The 19,523-nt window shown below is 40.3% G+C and overlaps 1 protein-coding gene across 2 annotated transcripts in view; it reads left to right on the top strand.

Annotated features, from left to right (window-relative positions):
- Positions 1-1,140: 1,140 nt before the first annotated feature.
- The window catches only part of FHL5 (four and a half LIM domains 5), a 58,534-nt gene continuing 40,151 nt past the window's right edge, over positions 1,141-19,523 (top strand). The window contains exon 1 of one of the 2 annotated variants that reach the window (XM_089665327.1): positions 1,141-1,349. The gene's annotated coding sequence lies outside the window, so the exon portion shown is untranslated. Of the gene's footprint in view, positions 1,350-18,156; positions 18,257-19,523 lie in introns of those variants that run through there. The other variant, XM_089665335.1, reaches the window with a different exon arrangement.

Raw genomic sequence — 19,523 nt, 5'->3', positions numbered from 1 at the left:
AACCCAAAATGTGGGGTTTTCTTTTACTTTCAATTTCAATGATTATGGTAAATGGGGATAGAGAGTGAATCTCCTTAACCCCTTGATGCCAACGTCTCACAAATATGCGGCCTCACAGAACTGGGCTTTTTTTTTCCGTGGGGCCGCATACGTGCGAACCTGTCTTTGTGCTGGGAGCGTGCCACACAGTGCTCTCTCAGCACAAAGACTGGGGTGTCGCTGAGAGCCCCAGGTCCCGTTCTAACGATCAGGACTCCCGATTTTGGGTCACATGATCGTTGTGATAGCCTTTGATTGGCTATCGCAGTGATCAGTCACTGTGAAGTCCGTCCCCCTTGGTTTTTGTTTTACCTGAATGGAAGAGAGAGATACATTATATCTCTCTCTCTTTCATTGAGGAGAGAAAAACAAACAACTGTTTATAAGAAAAAAGCTAAATAAATAAATATTAAAAAATAAAACAAAAAATAAAGAAAAATACCTAGATCAAAGTTTAGTCTAGTTTAGTGCCAGGGTTAGTGTTTGGTTCAAGGTATGGGTCAAAGGTCAATGGTCAGATTTTTTTTTAATTGGTATCAGTGTCAGTTAGTGTCAGTGTCAGTGTGTTTACTACAGCCCAGAAACAATAGTGCACATTTTTGTTTTATGTGTTTTTTTTTTACCTAAAACACACCTTTTTTTTTAACATTCGTATAATGCTGATTGCACAAAACACAATTTTGATTTTTAGTAAACATAGCTGAGTTTTAGTTCTGCTTAGTATTCATAAGTAACCCTACATCTAAAAGTAACCACATGTAATATTTTGATTTGTGGTTACGTTAGCATGCATCAGGGAATGGCAAATTTCTTGACAACCTCTTCTTTATTTCATTTCATTCATGGTTTCATTAAACTGTAAAGTAAAAGTATATTTAAAATAAAGCATATCAATTGAAATGTAAGAACAGCTAAATGTGTAATGATAGCAACACTGAGTCATATGTGTGTTTTGCTTTGCATCCATTGCACCATCAAATACACATTCCAGTGGTTACTATGACCACTGACATTCCATCAGGTTAGCCCTTTGGGTCCTGGCCATGGTTAAAAGGAAATAGGCTGGACTTCACATTCTTCATTAAATCTATGTTAACTTTCTATCATTTGCAAGTTTAGGAGCCCTACATAAACATCCTTTATTGCTGCGTGAAAGACAGACATTTGGAGAAGCTTGAAGAAACCAAGTCTGCGCAAGAGCCAAAATCTGACAAGAATTGAATTACAGAACCTCTGCTCACAGACTTCAGTATGTGTCTGGGAAACGTCCCTACAAGCTTTCAGCAGCTCAGCTGAGAGGAAGGACAGATGTGAGTATCTATCTTAAAAATGCTACTTGTTTATATAGAAACAATGGTTTGAAATACCTCTAGACTGGTCTCCTACGTTTATATACATTTACCTTCAATTCTTCTTCTACCTTCTTTAACAGTGTAATCTTCTAAAATATACTTTTTATGATGTAGGAGTATGAAAATTGGAGGAGTTTTCTGTGTGTTTAATTAATGATCCTACCCATGGGGGTGTCCAAAACTGGTATGCATTTTGGGCAAAAGAAATGTTTCAATGTGATTTAAAAATATATATAGCTACAAATTTGAAGTTAGTAAATAAATGGTAATTTTAATTATTTTTATAGACCACAAATATGGTTATTTTACGACTTATTTACTTTTTTATTGCATATTTTTATATCATTTTCTTCAATATTTAAGATGCATCTCTTGAATTAAGTATGGCTTTCAGGACTTGCTCATACCAGCAAACCCCCTGACTGCATGGCTGCTGGTGTATGTTGGGAGGAAGAGAGTCAATGTACTAATCCTGGTGCATCATAAAACAGGATTTTCTTTTGTAGCTTTTTGGGGTTTTTAGTTAGGACTTTATTGAAATGTCACAATATAATTTCATTCAGTTCTATCTGGGGTGAAAAGGCCGACGAGACTGTGGTATCGGTGGAACAGGGGAATGAGTCAGGAGGGCAAGAAGAGTAGCAGAAGAAATGAGTATAGTAGGAGGAGATAGAAAGTGATTTTCTTATGGCATGATATAGTAGAAGGAAAAGGCCAATGGGACCTATCCCTATCTTTTTGTCTTACCTTATGTGTCATATCAAAATGAGAGAATTTTACAGAACCTCTGCTCACAGACTTCATTATGTGTCTGTGTATCGATGTCTAAATGAGGAGTTGAATATGATTTTGTATTTATATGTGTAAAAACATTGAAACTTTAAAAAAAAAAAAATTCAGTTCTTTTCACTGCAGGGGCATTGGGATGCAGTAGTGCATGCGGTACTTTTGTGAATACAGCAGTGTGAACTGACTACATAGAAAACAAGGCAAATTGCAATGTGTTTGCTGCGTGCCTGTGCTGGGCAAGTCTGCCCAGCACAACGCAGTACAAACTTACACACAAGGATCATATAACTGGTCTTAGGGTTTTAATTCCTTTCTTTTGGTCAAGACCATGATTACAGATTAGGCTGCTGTTGCTATCAGCACAGAGTTATCAGCAAAATTGTTTAATTTATTAGAATCATTAAATTATGATTTTATTTATCTTGATATTTAATGCATTTATTTCTAGTATTTATTTCGTTCTAAATTATTACAAATTGATCTACAGATACATAGATCAGCCCCTGTTCTCTGAAACAAATACACTCATTTGCACACTTACGGCAATTTGCTGAAAAGCCAAATAGTCTAAAAGTATGTTTTTGGGTTATGGAATGAAAAGCAGAATGCCAAGTAGGCATGGGAACCTACAAATCCAGATTTTGTCCCAGGTGGGATTCAGAGATTATGTTTAGGTGTTACATTGTAACAACAAAGTTAACTGTACGGATATATTTAGGTTTGGGGATCGGTTAACAGTTGACCAGAGCTAGAACGTGCAGGCACATAAATGCTAATACGAAGGCGCCCTCAACAATACCAAGAACTTGCAGATTACTATAGTCTGATTTTCAGGGGTGCCTAGACTCTTGTCTATGTATGGAAGATATATGTTTGTACTTTATAGCTCAGCCTTTCTCAACCAGAGTGCTAGGCACCCTTGAGTGCCTTAAGGTTTCTTCAGGGGTGCCTTGTCAAAATGTCTAAAAATTGCACAAAACTTGTATACAATCCAGTGGGAGGAACAAGCCTACCTTTTAGTTACACAAAGCCATAGGTTTTCATTGTGCACCATTACGATCTTCTAGCCGCCAGTGTCCTGACAACCAATGACATCATCAGTTGATAAGGATGTCAGTTGCCTGCACAACATCCTAGTTTGACCCTCCTCTGCCCCCTCCATCAGTGCTGGGGTCGCATTAGCTCAGTGATGGATAGAAACTGAGGGATAAGAGAAACACTGGATTACTAGTCAGTACCAGTGTGCAAAAGTTTATTTGCTTTGGAAGAATAAATCACCTCTAATGTTGGGTGTCCTACATGTGTGGATGTTGCTGCATTATATAAAACTATTAGAACAGTTTTTCACATTTTAGAATAGGGTGCCCTTTTAAAATGTTGGACAGTCTTGAGGCACCCCATTTTAGAATGAGGTGCCTCTGGACTGTCCATAATTGTAAAGGGTACCTTGACTGAAAAAAGGTTGCGAAACACTGTTATAGCTCCAGACATTTTTTTGTAACAAAGTAGGAGAAAGTTTTAGTTTAGTACTAGTTGGGTTTAAAGTTGGGAACTGGCTTGTGCTTGAGATAAGGGTTTTGAGAGTTAGGCTGAACTTGTTTGGTGCAGTTACACTTATTGTAGCACCCCTCCCCACCAGTCTTATGCTTACTTGTCCCCAATGCAACAAGACATCCCCATCAAGGCTGAACAGCCTCTTATTAACATAATACTGGTGGGTCTGCACATGTGCTAAATACTCTCATTCATTTCTACAGAGAGTTAGTCCAGAATACAAGCCAACAGACCTTGGTGTTGCATAAGAATTAGCTCACAACTTATTAAAAGTTAATAATGGTAAGGTCACAATTTCTGTTATGACAGGCTCACTCTAAAAAAATGTTTTCACAGCTTAACCAATGTGCTTTTGAACACAATTAAATGGGTTCAACTTTGTAAACTTTCTGCATTTGCGGCATACCTCTGTATGCTATATGTGGGTCTATGCAAGTATTTAATTAATAAGAATTTATTTAATTAGAGCTTAGACCTTCACCTAGCCTCTATGCAAGTATTGGCTTATACCTGTGTATAACCGTGCACAGCCATTCATGGGGAGCTGTGAGGAGCAGCGGTGATCATGGAACCTTGGAAAAAAAGGGCAAAATTTTATGTTGTATGCCCCTAATACATCCCTGTGCATTATACTTGAGAAGATCCCAGGCCCACTGTCACAGGGGGGAGGGGGGGATCTGGGGGAGAGCTGCAGGAGCAGGAACATGTTACCCTAAAAATTGGTGGAACATATAACATGTTCCTGAAGGTAAACTTATCCTTTAATTTGTGGTGTAATGCATTTTTACTGTGCATTATACATGGTGGTTCACTGTATTACAAAAATGGTGAATTGAGGTATTTTCTGCTGTGGTGCACTGGCATCCTATTCAAACTGGCTGCCCTTACACAATGCATATTAATATGCAAAATTCCAATATAGTAAACAAGTGTGAAGGGGCCTTTAAAAAATATTAAATACAGGTTAAAAAAATACCAAAATCTATTTTATAATACATTTCAGTGGTCTGCTACAGAGCAGCATTGAGAATGGGAGAGGGAAGCAAGCAATAGGAGACAATTAGTGCTCCACTGCTTTCCAAGTGCAATCAGACTAACACTGAAAACATGCTTGCAGGCTGGAAAAGTACAGTGATGAGCTTGTCAGGGTGCTGCTTCTCCTTCATTGTGAAATCAGCAGGCTGAAGGACACTATTACTAAGACTAAAGGAGGAAGCTATTTTCTTTTGTAATCAACCATTACATTGATGAGCATGATCACTAAGATTTCCATGAAAGAAGGTTTTTGAACTGTGTATGTGGACGATGTAGGAGATATATAGAAGCATGTAATAGTGGTACCATAGAAAGAGACAGCAGCTGGATGCAAATCCTATGAATGCAATTTATTATTAAGCTGCTAAAATTCATTCATGACAAAACCGCTCATGGCTTTTGGCCAATGAAGCCTTAATCATAGCTATGATTAAGACCTCATTAGCCGCCACATGTTGGCATCTTTGTCATGACCGTAATTTACCAGTTTGCTTGTAAATTGCATCCAAAGGATCTGCATCTGAGTGCCAGCTCTTTCCATGGTATGTGCATTTGCCTGCAAGAGCCAAAGCTGTGCACCTATATTCCATCTCATCTAAATTGGGTGGAGGGGGTTGAGCACCTCCATTTGGTCATTTGCCTATAATAGAAGCCCTTAGGTTATGATTTTTGCTTGAAGTTCTGCAAGTTATTATATCTTAGTTTACTTTGCACTTCAACTGTATTTTTTTCTGCCAAAGTGATAATCCAGTTAAATAAACTGCAACCTATTCCTGTTGTTTTATAACATTCCAGGAGTGAGATTGTGTTCCATGGGAAAAGATGGTAGGAGATAAGCAGGCATTTAGTCCTATTTAGTTGCCATAAAACAGATTTTTAATCAAACAGATTTCAGCTATATTACAGTGATCTTTGTAGGATGCACATATTATATAAAATAGATTTTGCGTAGGATCCCGTCCCCTGCTGCTGTTTTGATGCATCATGTTCCTTATATGATCTTGTCATCATCCTCATACACAGAGGCAAAATTCATTCTTAAGCATGTAACAGTAGTAGTTAATACCATGCAAGATACATTTCATTACTTCTCAATTGGATTTTGCTTGGACCACACTGTAAAAAATCTACTTATAGCTCAGCATTTGGCTCTGAAAGCAGGAAAATGATCTGTGTCAATTTAATTTACTTGTGATGTGTCACAGTCTATTTTATACCCAGGAGTTCCATTATGTAGTGCACTGACTGAACAGGAAAAAATGACAGGGAATGATGTACTGGGCTCCACAGTTCTACAGGTCCTACCTGTGATAACAGCTGCACTACAGATGTGTCAAGCTTGCCACTGAATATTTGCCATGGCTTATGAGGAAGCATATTCATAGACTGAACCAGGCATACTTTCCCAGCAGTTTATTATATTTCTTGCTACAGTAAGTCTCAGAATGCATGGAATGTTCCCACCATATTTATTTTTCAGTGAGCAGTCTATGACTGGTGCCAACATTTTACCATATTGTCAGGGGACACTTCACATTGGAGCAGGTTTAGAGTGTAGCAGCTTGTGCAATACTGTGCGGTGGAAACATGCTGCACTACAGTTACCATGCAAAGATCAGAAAATGCCATAGACATTAAAAACTGATTTAGAGAATACCTTAAGATATTTGTAGATAGATGTAATGCACCGCCAAAAGATCTGCTGGTGAATGGATTCCTTACCCCATGATTAGCGCACACACATCCAGGCACACAGCATTTTCTCCAGATCCACTGGCTCAAATAGAACAGTCTAGGGGTGTCTATTTTTGATGCTTTATTGTAAAGTAGAACTTGGATGGGGTAAAGGTAGCAATGGGATACCCCAAAACTGCTGAACTAATTCTATTGATGGTTGTTCTCTTTCCTACTGAGCTACATAAAAAAGTCCCACAATCTCTCCACTGCTTACAGGTGACTATGACTTCTTCCAAAGAACTCATAGCTACACACAGTCACTAATGCCCAGCACGTAAGTCATCTACTCACAATGCTGCAGGATCAGCGGTTGCTTATTTCCGATATCTAATGGGCACTCTTCAGTGAGGGAGACACAGAATGACAATACCGTAGGGCAGCTGGACCTCTTCCACCGACTTGCTCCTGGTACTCTCCAGTGAGTTCTCCAGGCCCAATCTGACTCCAGGACCAGACCTTATAAATAAGCCCCAGGTTAAGCCCCACTTGGGACCTCGATGACTCCTAAATGGCACCTCCAGCAATCCTGCCCCTGGGGCATAGCCCCTGCACAGGGGTCTCTTCTGCCCCGGGCTCTCCAACCACCTACAGGGCACACTTCCCTAGGGATTTACTGGATCCCTATAAATATTCAGGCTGCCTCCTCTGTTCTTCCTCCAACTATAATTCAGGAATCCTCTAAAATACAGAGGAAAGCAATCAGATCAGCAGCCTGTAAGACACTGAGCAGGCTAGAGTAGTCAACCCCTGATCCACTGACTACAGAGGAGCTAAACTAAATTTGCACCTGCACTAACTAGGAGGGTGCTATATCAGTCATAATCTGTTATTTTCCTGCCACATTTTGGTTTTCAGCACTGAAAACTTGTCGCTGGTAGTGTTTGGTGTGTGACTTGCAATGGCGAGAAAAGTTTTAAAAAATAAAAATTCCCTGACCCCTAACCTGAACATAACCCTTATATTATGGCCCTAACAAGTAACCCCCACTCCTAAAGCATAGCTAAAAAGTAACATCTAACCTCCCCACAACTCTTAATCAATTTCAAAACCTAAAGCCCAACTTGAGCCAAAACTTTTTTTCAGCTTTAAAACAAAGTATAAATAATGCTATCAAGTTTTATTGCTAACTAGGAAAGGAAGACACAGAATGAAATATTGACCCAATAGAGGTTATAACCCTTCCTCATTTTCCTGAAAAAATGCAGAGATTTTTCTGGATAAGAAACCCCTCCCAAATCCCACAATAAAAACCGGCTAGAGGTTCAAAACCATTCCCATTTTTCCTATGAGATCAAAAAAGTTTGGGCTCCAGTTGGACAATAGATTATGACTTGATTTTTACACCTAAATTTCATTGTAACTTTTTTCTTTTGTATCTTTTTACTATTTTTAGTATATGTTGCCATTATTAATATTGTTAGTAGTCGTAGTAATTTGTTATTATTTTTCCTAAGAGTAGAGGTGAAATGCTGGAGGGGACATGTACTTTCAATAAGACCTTATACATGCTGGAAGATAGAGTGTGGCTGCATTCTATGCACTGTTTGTTCATGGAAGTTGGGAGTTGGAGTGAGTCCATTGGCAGTCTACAATAGCACCTGACAGTCACAAGTTCAGCCTGGAGCAGTGTTCACAAGTTTGATTTGCAGCATAGCATTGGGAAGTTGAAACAAAACAAAGCAACAGTGATGGCCATCTGCTTGTAGCAAAAAAACTTAGAACTAAAACATAAATCATAATCTATAGTAACAGTGTATATTCTACTGTATCTTTATATTTAGTAGAAATGACTCTCATAATTATAAAGATAACTGTTTCTACTCTAGACATTAATAGAGCCAAACTTTCTATTTTTTACATTATAGAGCAAAACTCCAGGCTCATATCTCCAGCACAGTGCTGAAAGGTCCCCTTACTGTATTTTTTTATATACTTACCTCTTTCCTGAAGTCTTCAGTCCATGCATGTGACACTTAGGGGTTTATTTACTAAAGCTGGAGAGTCCAAAATCAGACTCCCTTCTGCATAGAAACCAATCAGCTTCCAGGTTTCATTGCCAAAGCTTCATTGAACAAGCTGAGGTTAGAAGCTGATTGGTTTCTATGCAGAAGGGAGTCTGATTTTGGACTCTCCAGCTTTAGTAAATAAACCCCTTAGGGTCCTCTTCCTTTTTTTGGATCTTCTCCTGGTGGTGTGCATTATCCAACCAAAAGGAAACCTTGTGGGAGACAGCCCAAATCTGACTAGTAGTCACTCTGACAATCTGTCTGTCTAATAATCTATTATAGCCAAATCTGATGTATTTTTTAAAACGTTTGCTGGGGCTCTTTTTAAGATTTGGGCTTTAAGAATGTCTACCCAAACATTAACTCTCAATGTTAACCTTCAAACCTTCAATTTTCACCCAGGTCTTGACTTTAACTCCCTATGCCAGACCTACCTTATTAATACCAAAGGTATTAGTAAATTCTTACATCCTTGCATGCATAGAATATTATATTTTATTCAGACACTATACAGCAAAATATTGGCATGCTGTATAGACCACCTTGTTCACTTTACATATGTTATATTCCTCCCCTTCTAGGTATATTGCTGCTAACTGGTTTATTTGGGATAACATACAGTATCTCCTAACAATCAGAAGTGTATTTACCACATGGAAAACAAGGCATTTGTCTAGGGTGGCATTTTTCAGGGGGGCAGCACGGCCCTTTGGAAGAAGGGATGGAAAAAGGTACACACGTGGTATGGGGACCTGGTGGTTTTCCGAGAGAGGCTGTGGGTTTCATGACAGTGTATGCAGCACAGCCCGACTCTTGTTCCTGGGGATGTCCAGAGCTGTGAAGGTGAGTGTCTTTCTCTCTCCCACCATGGGCAATGGTGTATGGGGAGCAGTGGTAGTGGAAGGCTCTCTCGATTGGGGGGCAGGGGTGTTGTTGGTCAATGTCAGGCTCTTTCTGCGGGAAAGGGCGCTGATTTTTTTGCTGCCTAGGGCAGCACAAAACCTAAATACACCATTACTAACAATCAATATGACTCTAGTTGGTTACTGCACTTTTCACATGCTTTGCTGAATAAATCAAGTATATGTTTGGAGAGTTTTACAATCTGTGCTTCATAACAGCAACATTCCACCTACAGATATTAAGCCAATGTTTGGCAAAAGAACAAAGCAAAAGCATGAATAACCTAACAGGCTTAGATTTTTTTCTTCCTGATGTTTAACAAAACAGGTTAATATCTCTAACAACATTGCACATGTTAGTATCCCTTTCTCTTTGGCTCTGTTCATGTTTCATATTTGCTCTATCATGTCAGGTGAATTTTGATAGAGACAGGAACTTTGTGCCCTCTTAGCCCCGCCAAGTTATATTTGTGCTTTTTAGAGTCTTTAGCTCTGGTGCTCTCCACATATTCAGGAGAAGGAAGAGCGCCGTGATTACTTACCACCACTATGAATTTCCCATGATTGAGCCAATAAAAACTGTATTCTCTTAGCAAAGGTGCATACAAGTTTGCTTGTAAAAATCTCATCTTGTTTAGAAAAAAAAAATCTAACCTTTAGTATTCTGTTTTTAAATGCTGCTCAGGTATGCAACTAATATGGACCAAACCTAGTTTTAGGATCAGCACTGTACTCAGTAAAGTCAAGTACAGATATTCACTGTCACGGCACTGCTGATAGGTTACAGTGAATGCTAGAAATGGGGTTAGGGCTGTTTTGGTCCTGTTTAGGCTGCATGTATACAGGCAAGTGGTGTTTCCTTTGAGCATTACTTGCAAATACTGAGCCATGACTGGTCTGTGTGAAATATTTCTAATAGATAACGAGTCATTTCTTGCTGAAAGTGCTCATTATAATGTAGAATGAGTTTCTTGTTTGTTTCAGTAGAGAAAAGTGGAATACATTTTATGATGTATGTGTGCAGCCACTATCCATTGCTGTGTTGGCAGCAGGTAGTGGCAGCATGGTGGCTACTAAGAAGATGTAACACCACCCATGATCTTCTATGAAGCATCTGCCCATCTATAGCCGTTAGTTCAGTTCATATTTGTCACACTGATGTAACCAAAATATTCCAGTATTTATAAGATCTGGTGAGTCTAGGATCTGTTCAGTAGCACCACATTACAAATAATTACAATAATAAACATTTTCAGACCAAAAACATGAAAATCCCACAACTAATAAACTGGAGAGATTGTATGTATTTTGTTAAACTGAAATTAAAAGTATGAAATATATGAAATAAATATGAAATAGTATACACGAATATTATGTATTCTTCTCTCTAACCAGCAGGAAAAGCTTTAAGCCCCCAATACACAGCTTGAATTTCAATCACTGCCTGCCAAAACAGCTAAGATGTGAGCCATAGGTGGCCCTGTTGGCATGCCCCCGGCTTAATTTTTCAATTAACTTTTGCTGAAGAAGCCAGGTGGAAAATTGTGGGCTGAACAGTGACTGCCTTCAAACAGATGCAGTTGCTGTTCTGGTATTCTGGCAGTCGTGAGTGTCAGCTATAAGAATACAGCAGGCAATAGCTGTTTAATGTGGATGGAGAAATCGGCTTGCCAGATGAACAAGAGAAAGCTATATCTTTATGGCTGCCCTTAGAGTATTCCTCTGTCTCCTTAATGCATGTGGTGAAAAGCCTGCTGTTCCCAAAGATCAATGGCGCTAGATGAAATTCACACACATGAGTGAAAGAGTTAAAGGAGTGACTTATCCCTTATAAGATGGCTTCATCTGAAGTTTCAAACAGGTAAAGCAAGCCAAAAGGCAGGTGCCACCAGCTGTGCTGTCAGGTCAGATAACTCATAGTTTTTTGAGAATTATTTGTTGAATATTTGTTCTTTTTAAATAATATTGCACACATACAATGTATAAAATAACTGATATAAAACACTAGTTTTAAAGCTTAAAAAAATAAAACCTTAAACCAGGGGTGTCCAAACTTTTTTCAAAGAGGGCCAGATTGGATGAAGTGAACATGGTGGAGGGCCGAACATTTTTCCAAACATTCTTTGAACCATTACAATTAAATGCAAATAAATTATTTTATGCCAAGTTACCGTATTTTTCGCCGTATAAGACGCACCTGACCATAAGACGCACCTAGGTTTTAGAGGCAGAAAACAGGAAAAAAAAAATTCTGAACTAATGGACTGCAGACACAGTACAGGAGATGACCAGAGACTGCGGACAGCACAGGGATGACCAGAGACTGCGGACAGCACAGGGATGACCAGAGACTGCGGACAGCACAGGGATGACCAGAGACTGCGGACAGCACAGGGATGACCAGAGACTGCGGACAGCACAGGAATGACCAGAGACTGCGGACAGCACAGGAATGACCAGAGACTGCGGACAGCACAGGGATGACCAGAGCCTGCGGACAGTACAGATGACTGCTGACCTTTGGGGAGGTGGGGAGTGGGTACCTGAATTTGACAGGTACCCGCTCTTACTTCCGCAGAGTTTTTGTTTGATCTTACCTGTTCCTCGATCCATCCGCGCGCTGTCTTCCCGGTTTCTGTAATGGCGCTCGGCATGACAGCCGGGTGCCCAGTGCGCATGAGCGAGAAGCACTTGCGCTTTGTGATTGGTCCGGCGGCTTCTGGGATCTGTCATGTGTCCCAGGTACCGCCTTACCATTCACAAAAAGCACCGCTTCTTGCGCATGCGCACTTGGCACCCGGCTGTCATGCCCAGCGCCCACACTACAGAAGCCGGGAAGACAGCGCGCCGCTGGATAGAGGAACAGGTAAGGTCCCGCTGCAGAGCTGAGCGGCCGGCCCGGTATTCTGACACGGCCGCGGTGGAAATACCGGACCAGCCGCTCCATATTCGCTCCATAAGACACACTGACACACTGACATGGAGGGCCGTATTAAACCGACCCTCGGGCCGTAAATGGCCCGCGGGCCGGACTTTGGACATGCCTGCCTTAAACCATTATAGATTCCATGTAAAATTAAAATGGTACAGTGGGGCGAGATATTTACCAGCACACAAACACTTCCTGTCCTGTAATTTCTTAGAAAAATCTCACAAACGCTCACTTCAAGCCTCCTGTCACCAAAATGGCAATTGACAACTGCTGCATGTGAAGTAAAAAAAAATCCTGATAACTAATTTAAAAAATAAATAAATATGTGTATATATATATATATTATATACATAAACACTGTATACTAGATGCAGTTTCACAAAAGTAGCTTGTTGATCCTTCAAGACTGCTCATTTTTCATAGCACTACAGGAAGTCTGGTGAAAAGTTTTGCATGTTCATTTCACTGGCTTATCTAAAAATAGACTTGAGAAAACATGACAAAGCTGGAAAAAGAAAAGGGAATGCAATACATAAGTAGTCCCTGGAGGCTTTTGGTTTCTGTAGCTGTGGATTTTTTTTTTGTTTGTTTTTGCTTTACTGTTTTATACAAGAAACATGTATTTGTGTCTTATCTTTTTATGCAATATATTTGTGTAATATCTTTTTAAATATACTAATATCTTTTTAAATATACTGTCTTAAGGGGTATCAAAGTGAGTTTTTCAAATTAGCACCTCAATTATACTGTTAGACAGTGTTACTGTGAGACAGTGTAACCTTTGCAAATATGTACACTTGAAATCATGATAAGGAAAAAAATTAACGATGGCCAGGTGGGACACTCCTTGTTGTGACTGGGCGTCATATGATGTCCTGTCAAAACGAGCCACTCATGTGGCCGAGGGGCTGCACAGCGGCACGATCTGTCACCGGCTGTGTTCAGGAGACACAGCCAATGAGATATCACTACACCGACCCGTTGCCAGTGTCATGTGACCACTGTGACCAATCACAGCAGATCACATGTCAATTGTATACAATGGATGGCTTCCTGTCATGCCATCCATTGTATACAATTATGTTGTTAGCTGTGACTGGTCAAAGCAGTCACATGATACAGGCAGGGCCAATCACAGCCCATCTGTATCATGTGATGAGCTTTGCCCAATCACAGCTGATCACAACAAAAGACTGAATTAATCAGTTTCATTCAGTAACAATGATTGCAAATGTCAATGAAATGCATTGGTATTAGTAATCATAATGTGTTAAAAAAGAAGAATAAAATCCTGATAACTTGCCCAGGGTAGTTCAATGTTATTATGGTAGCATTGTATTGCTTTGGTCACAGCGTGTTGAAAAAAAAATTGGAAAAAAATAATTTAATAAAAAATATAATAGAAAAATATGAAAATAAATACAAATTAAATTATTATTTTAATTTTTTTTTACATACTGTCACCAGTCTCTAATCACCACCACACCAGTTATATAATAATGCTGTACTGGACTGGTGAAAATATGTAATTTCTAAATTTTCCAAAAAATTGTAACATAAAATTACAACCTCCAAAAAACTCACCATGCCTCTTACTAAATACCTTGAACTGTCTATTTTCCAAAAATGGGTGATTTGGGGGGTATTTGTACTATCCTGGTGCTTTCAGGCCTCAAGAAATGAGATGGGCCATCAGTACATCAGGATTGATCAATTGTCAGATATACCTGTATATACCTTGGTTTGTGGACTCTATAGCTTTCCTGCAGACTAAATAATATACACTAATTTGGGGTATTTTCACCAAAGAAATGTAGCAGAATACATTTTGACCCAACTTTATGAAGAGATGTTTTATCTCTTCATAAAGCAAAATTTTATAACAGAAACAAAGAAAAATGCATTTTTTTCAAATGTTTCAGGTTTTTTTTGTTTTATTTAGCAAAAAAAAAAAAACTCAGTGGTGATTAAATACCACCAAAAGAAAGCTCTATTGGAAAAAAATTGTGAAAATTTCATATGGGTACAGTGTTGCATGACTGCGCAATTGTCATTCAAAAAGCGACAGCGCTGAAAGCTGAAAATTGGCCTGGGCAGGAAGGAGGGTATAAGTGCTCGGTATTGAAGTGGTTAAGTGGTGATAACATGTCTAAAGACTTATGTAACATATTTCATGTGAATGAGAGCAGTAGAAAGACTTGACTTCCTTTTGGACAAAAAGAAAAAAAAATCAGGTTTGTTGTTTTATTTTTATTTTATTTTTTTGTTACGAGGAACTACAGGAACTACACTGCATCTGAGCACCACAAATCAGGAATGCTATTTAATTAATTTTTAATATTTAAAGTGAACTCCCCCATCCATCCATGTCTCCATGCTTTATTTTACTGATAAATCACTTTGAAAAACAACAAAACAACCCTCTGGCATTTCTGGCTGCAGTCATCTTGTATAAGGCCAGATGATTCATGTAGCATTTACTTCCTGGATCCATCTGCCCTTAGCTCAGGCATGCAGGCAGGAGGGTGTGCTTAGCTAAGAAAACCCCCTCCTCCCCTCCGGTAGACTCCTGGATGTATGTCATCATTTGATTAGGCAAAGAAACCAGAAAGTAGCTACAGTATCTCTTAGATTGTAAGCTCCAAGCAGCAGGGCCCTCCTAACCCTCTTGTATTGAACTGTATTGTTACTGTATTGTCTCCCGTTATATTGTAAAGCACTGAGCAAACTGTTGGCGCTATATAAATCCTGTATAATAATAATAAAGAAATGTAAAAAAAAAAAAGTTCAAAACAAGTAAATAGAATATACTTTCCTATATATTTACTAAAGCTCGCGTCACAGATTTAAAATAAAATTCAGTGTTGATTAGGAGAGTACTGCATTAAAATAACAAACATGTTATACTTACCTGCTCTGTCTAATGGTATTGCACAAAGCAGTCCCGATCCTCTTCTTTTTTGGGTCCCCTGCCAGCGCTCCTGGCCCCTCTCCCTTGCCGAGTGCCCCCAGAGCAAGCTGTTTGTTTTGGGGGCACTGATGCATGCTTGCTCCTGAGCCAGCTCTGTGTGTCAACAGGACAAACAGAGCATGGCTCAATCCCTGCCTCCATCTCCCTCCTCACTGGCTGTGATTGACAGCTAATGGCTCCCACTCCTGTATCTCAGGCAATGGGGAGAGAGAGACCAGCTGGTGCTCTCGTGCATGTCATTGGATTGAGATGGGGCTCAGATAATTGGGAAGGGGGGGGTGTTGGACATAGAAGGTTTTTTTACCTTTATGCATAGAATGTATGAAGGTAAAAAAAGTCACCCTTTATAACCACTTAAGTCTTTGGATGAAATAAGGATTGGACATCTCAGAGATGACAATACATAGGAACACTGTTTTGCAGTGAAATATTCTGCCTGCCATTTGGATGCACCTACATTCAGATCTATTGCAATGTGCACATCAACAACATTTAAAGCCCGCCATCAAGCAGTAGCAGACAGTGGGAAGATGTGTCACTGCCATGGGGATGGCCCATGCTCTAATTGGTGAACACCACAGGTCAGGGTTAGGAAACAATCCACGCAGTCTATTGGATATTGGGGAGAAGGACCTACCTGCAGCCAGCTCACCATGTGCTCCATGGACACAGTATGGCCAGGGCTCTCAGCGCTACCGCTAATCACTCTCATTCAGAATCCAAACCCACCTCCTAGCTTCTACTGCAGCCACGAGACGCCGCCTCCTCCCAACTATACGGGCTGCATGGGACGGGGTTTAGAGCATCAGTGGAGCCAGGGCTGCTGTTAGAAACCACGGTACCCCATACAGCCAACCTGATTGAGTCATCATTTCTGATCACTCATTGTGTTCATTCAGGGAAGGAAGGGGCTGGTAAATGTGACATATGCTGCTGGTGGGAAGGAGTGGAGGGAAGCCAGCAGCACTGCAGTGGTGGGGGCACACGGGGGCCTGGTGAACAGGGGGAAATATTTGGTGCACAGGGAATGCGATGGGTGCAGCGGTGGGGAGGGGCAATTATTGGAACCCACCCCCAGTTTGTCTTTCTCTACAGCAGCTGCAGAGAGAGCCATAGAGGGAATCAGTTCCAGTAATTGCCCCCCCCCCCGTCCTGATCACCCTCCCTGCTCACATCTGATTCACCCACCTGCCTGGGCCCCCTTGCTGGCCTGGGTCCTGTACAGGAGGACCTGAGGTACCCCCGTATCTACGGCCCTGAGTGGAGCTCCCATCCCCGCACCCACCCCTGTTGGCTGTGAAATATATTACAGAGCTGCCTTTGTGTATCAGGCCGATCTGCAGTGTCATTATGGGGCTGGGTGTGGCTGTAATGTCCGGGCAACTACTTTGGGCCCAACAACAATGACAGGGCCCGGGGCAGCTGCCCCTTTTGCCCTGCGTTAAAGATGGCCCTGGCTCTGTAAGAGAGATTTTAGCCTGTCACAGGGACAACAATTTGACCAAACACAACTAAAGAGAAAGTCTGACAATATGTTACAGACAAGGGTAGCTGGGATCTAACCTTACCCTACTCTAATGACAAAATAAATGATTTCAATAAATGATTTATTGATGCTGTTGGGAAATTTTCCAGCATGAGGGAAATCTCTCTATTGTAGCCCTAGATAGCATTACTGGACAGATTCTAATCCCCCACTCTATTAAAAAATAGACAATAACTTTACTCATAACAATTGGTAAAAAATAAGGTTCTTTAGCAAGGAACAGACATTCCACATTAATAATTATGCTACCAAAATGAGTGTGTGCTGTAAATTGCCTCCAGCATTGTTCCTGTTTCTTCTTGCTGGAGGCTGCCATTTTGTTAAAGCCCAGACACCTTAGCAGAAGAAAAAGCAGAACTAAACCCTCCTATCCTTTTCAGCCAAGGCAGCATGCTGAGAATGTACCTGTCTTTTGAAACTGTTAAAGTGTTACTAAACCCACAACAGTAAAATCAGTCTGTATATGAAGTAAAGCATGCTTGTTATACTCACTGTAGAACCTAATGGGTTAATCCTCTGCATTGTATAAAAAGGAGGTTTGGTCCTGTTTTCTCTGCCTCTCCTTTTGTTCAAATGTCCACCTGATAAGACAGACTGAACCCGTAGCCACATGCACATGCTCAGTTTGGTGTATATTGCTAGAGAGTTTTTTTTTTCTTGGAAAAGTGCATGTGATCAGCACAGGGCCAATCCGCACTGTCCAGACAGAGGGGTTTGTATCCTCCTAGAGCAGAAAGAAAACTTTTCTTACAAGCTTTAACTAGTGCTCTGCTGAAGTCACAAGACTACTTTAACTGCTGATGAGAAAAGGTATTTTGCAGTTTATATTTACTATAATAATTGCATTTTCACGTTGTGTGTACTGTGGAAGACCAGATATAGCAAATGCAGGGTTCTGGGTTTAGTAACACTTTAATATCGATCGGTTTAGTTTCACTTTAATCCATATAGACTGTCAGCAGATCGGCCTCTACAATTTCGCACAGTGCCTAAATATGCCGAGCAACTGAACATGTGCAGGGCAGGGTTAGACAGTGTATTACTGGATTTTAAACAGTATAGGCACTTATTTTAAATGTTTTACATAGCTATACCTGCAAAAGATACCAGCTTGAAGTGATCTAGCAGGACTTAATTTTCTGACTAAAGTTCCACTTTAAGGAGTCCTCTAGTATTAAACCCCATCCCTTTTTAAACATAACTGTAGTGCCGCTATTAGTTAGTCACTGCTTCATGGCACCTATCCAACAGTGGTGTATTATCCTGCCCTGCTTTGGAAATAGGATACAAGAAACAAGAAAGTGAAGTCCTCTATCAGCTGTTCTGACTGCTAGTATACCACAGAAAATCTTGGAGACTGGAAGGCATAAGGGAATAGGGGATCCAAGTACAGGTCTACACTTTATATCTGATAAACTATTAATAATATTAATTACAGGGGGCAATGTATTTTTAAGTACTTTAGACTAGATGTGAATATTGATAGTTATGCCTAGGTACTAGTAGTCTTTATTTCTTTGTAGTGTGTTTGCATTCATTAACCACTAATGGGAATGGAACCTTCCAAATACAGTGCTGTCTTTATATAGAAACACTTCTGTTTCTCACGTATTAACATTGATTGCCAAATGTTCTTATCAGTGAACAGAGCAAGTTGTTCTTTTATTCAAGAGTACAGAATGTATAATGATACTAAAATTAATTATTTTTTTTACTATGCTGTGTTTTTCTGGTAATTAGAATTTTGAAATGAAAGTAAGAAAGTGTGTGTGTGTGTGTGTGTGTGTGTGTGTGTGTGTGTATACATATGCATTTTCTTCAGAATGTCTACTTCCCCACTGTTTCTAATTTTTGGTCCCCCAAAACTTTTGGTCCCTACTGTCTTGTTATGTTCCTGTCCAGCCACACCAACTAGATCACGCAAGACTTAGAAAGTCACTTTGCTCACTTTACATCAATAGGTCTCGAATAATTGACTGGAAGTCAGCTGTCACCCTTGTATGCTAGCAGTTTGGTTCCTGGTGTGCAGACTCAGAGTAGGTAAACTGTAATACACCGTCCCCCTTTGCACATGCTGTGCGGGGACAAAAACAAGGAGGATCCAGACAAATTACACTGGCGGCAGAGCAGTTTTCTAGAACCTCTTTTTGCATCGGAAAATGTTGCTGTCACCAATGTATTGGACGTGTGGGTGAATGCCTGCTGTTTTTACAACCCTGCCATCTTCTGCCATGGCATGCTTGGGACAAATATAGATCTATACAAAACATGTATATAAAAAAGTGTTTATTGTTTCTTCCTCATGTCCATGTTGAAAATGTCCGATAATTTCTTGTTGCTTTGTTCCCTTGGCAGCAGACATTAACGTGTAGTACTACCCCCTTACTAACCGCTGAGTTTTTGGGTCCCTCTAAGGCTTTGTTCAGCCAGGCAACACGCATTTTTTCCACACTTTACACACAAGATTCATTAAACAGTCCATGAGCTTGGTTTTGTGATTTTTGTATTAAGGGGTATATGGGATGCCCAAGGAACTGCAGAAACCGAGGCCAAACTCCTTAGCAACTATGTACAAAAAATGTGGATAGCACAGTCCAGGGGCGGACTGTCCATTTGGAAACTTGGGCACTGCCCGAGGGCCCGGGGTCAGTAGGGGGCCC

Source organism: Staurois parvus, unplaced genomic scaffold (assembly GCF_062004578.1).
Source record: "Staurois parvus isolate SC_StPar_1 unplaced genomic scaffold, SC_StPar_1.0 ptg000048l, whole genome shotgun sequence".
NCBI lineage: Eukaryota > Metazoa > Chordata > Amphibia > Anura > Ranidae > Staurois > Staurois parvus.
The sequence above is the reverse complement of the archived record's forward strand: the minus strand, read 5'-3'. Positions and strand labels throughout refer to the sequence as shown.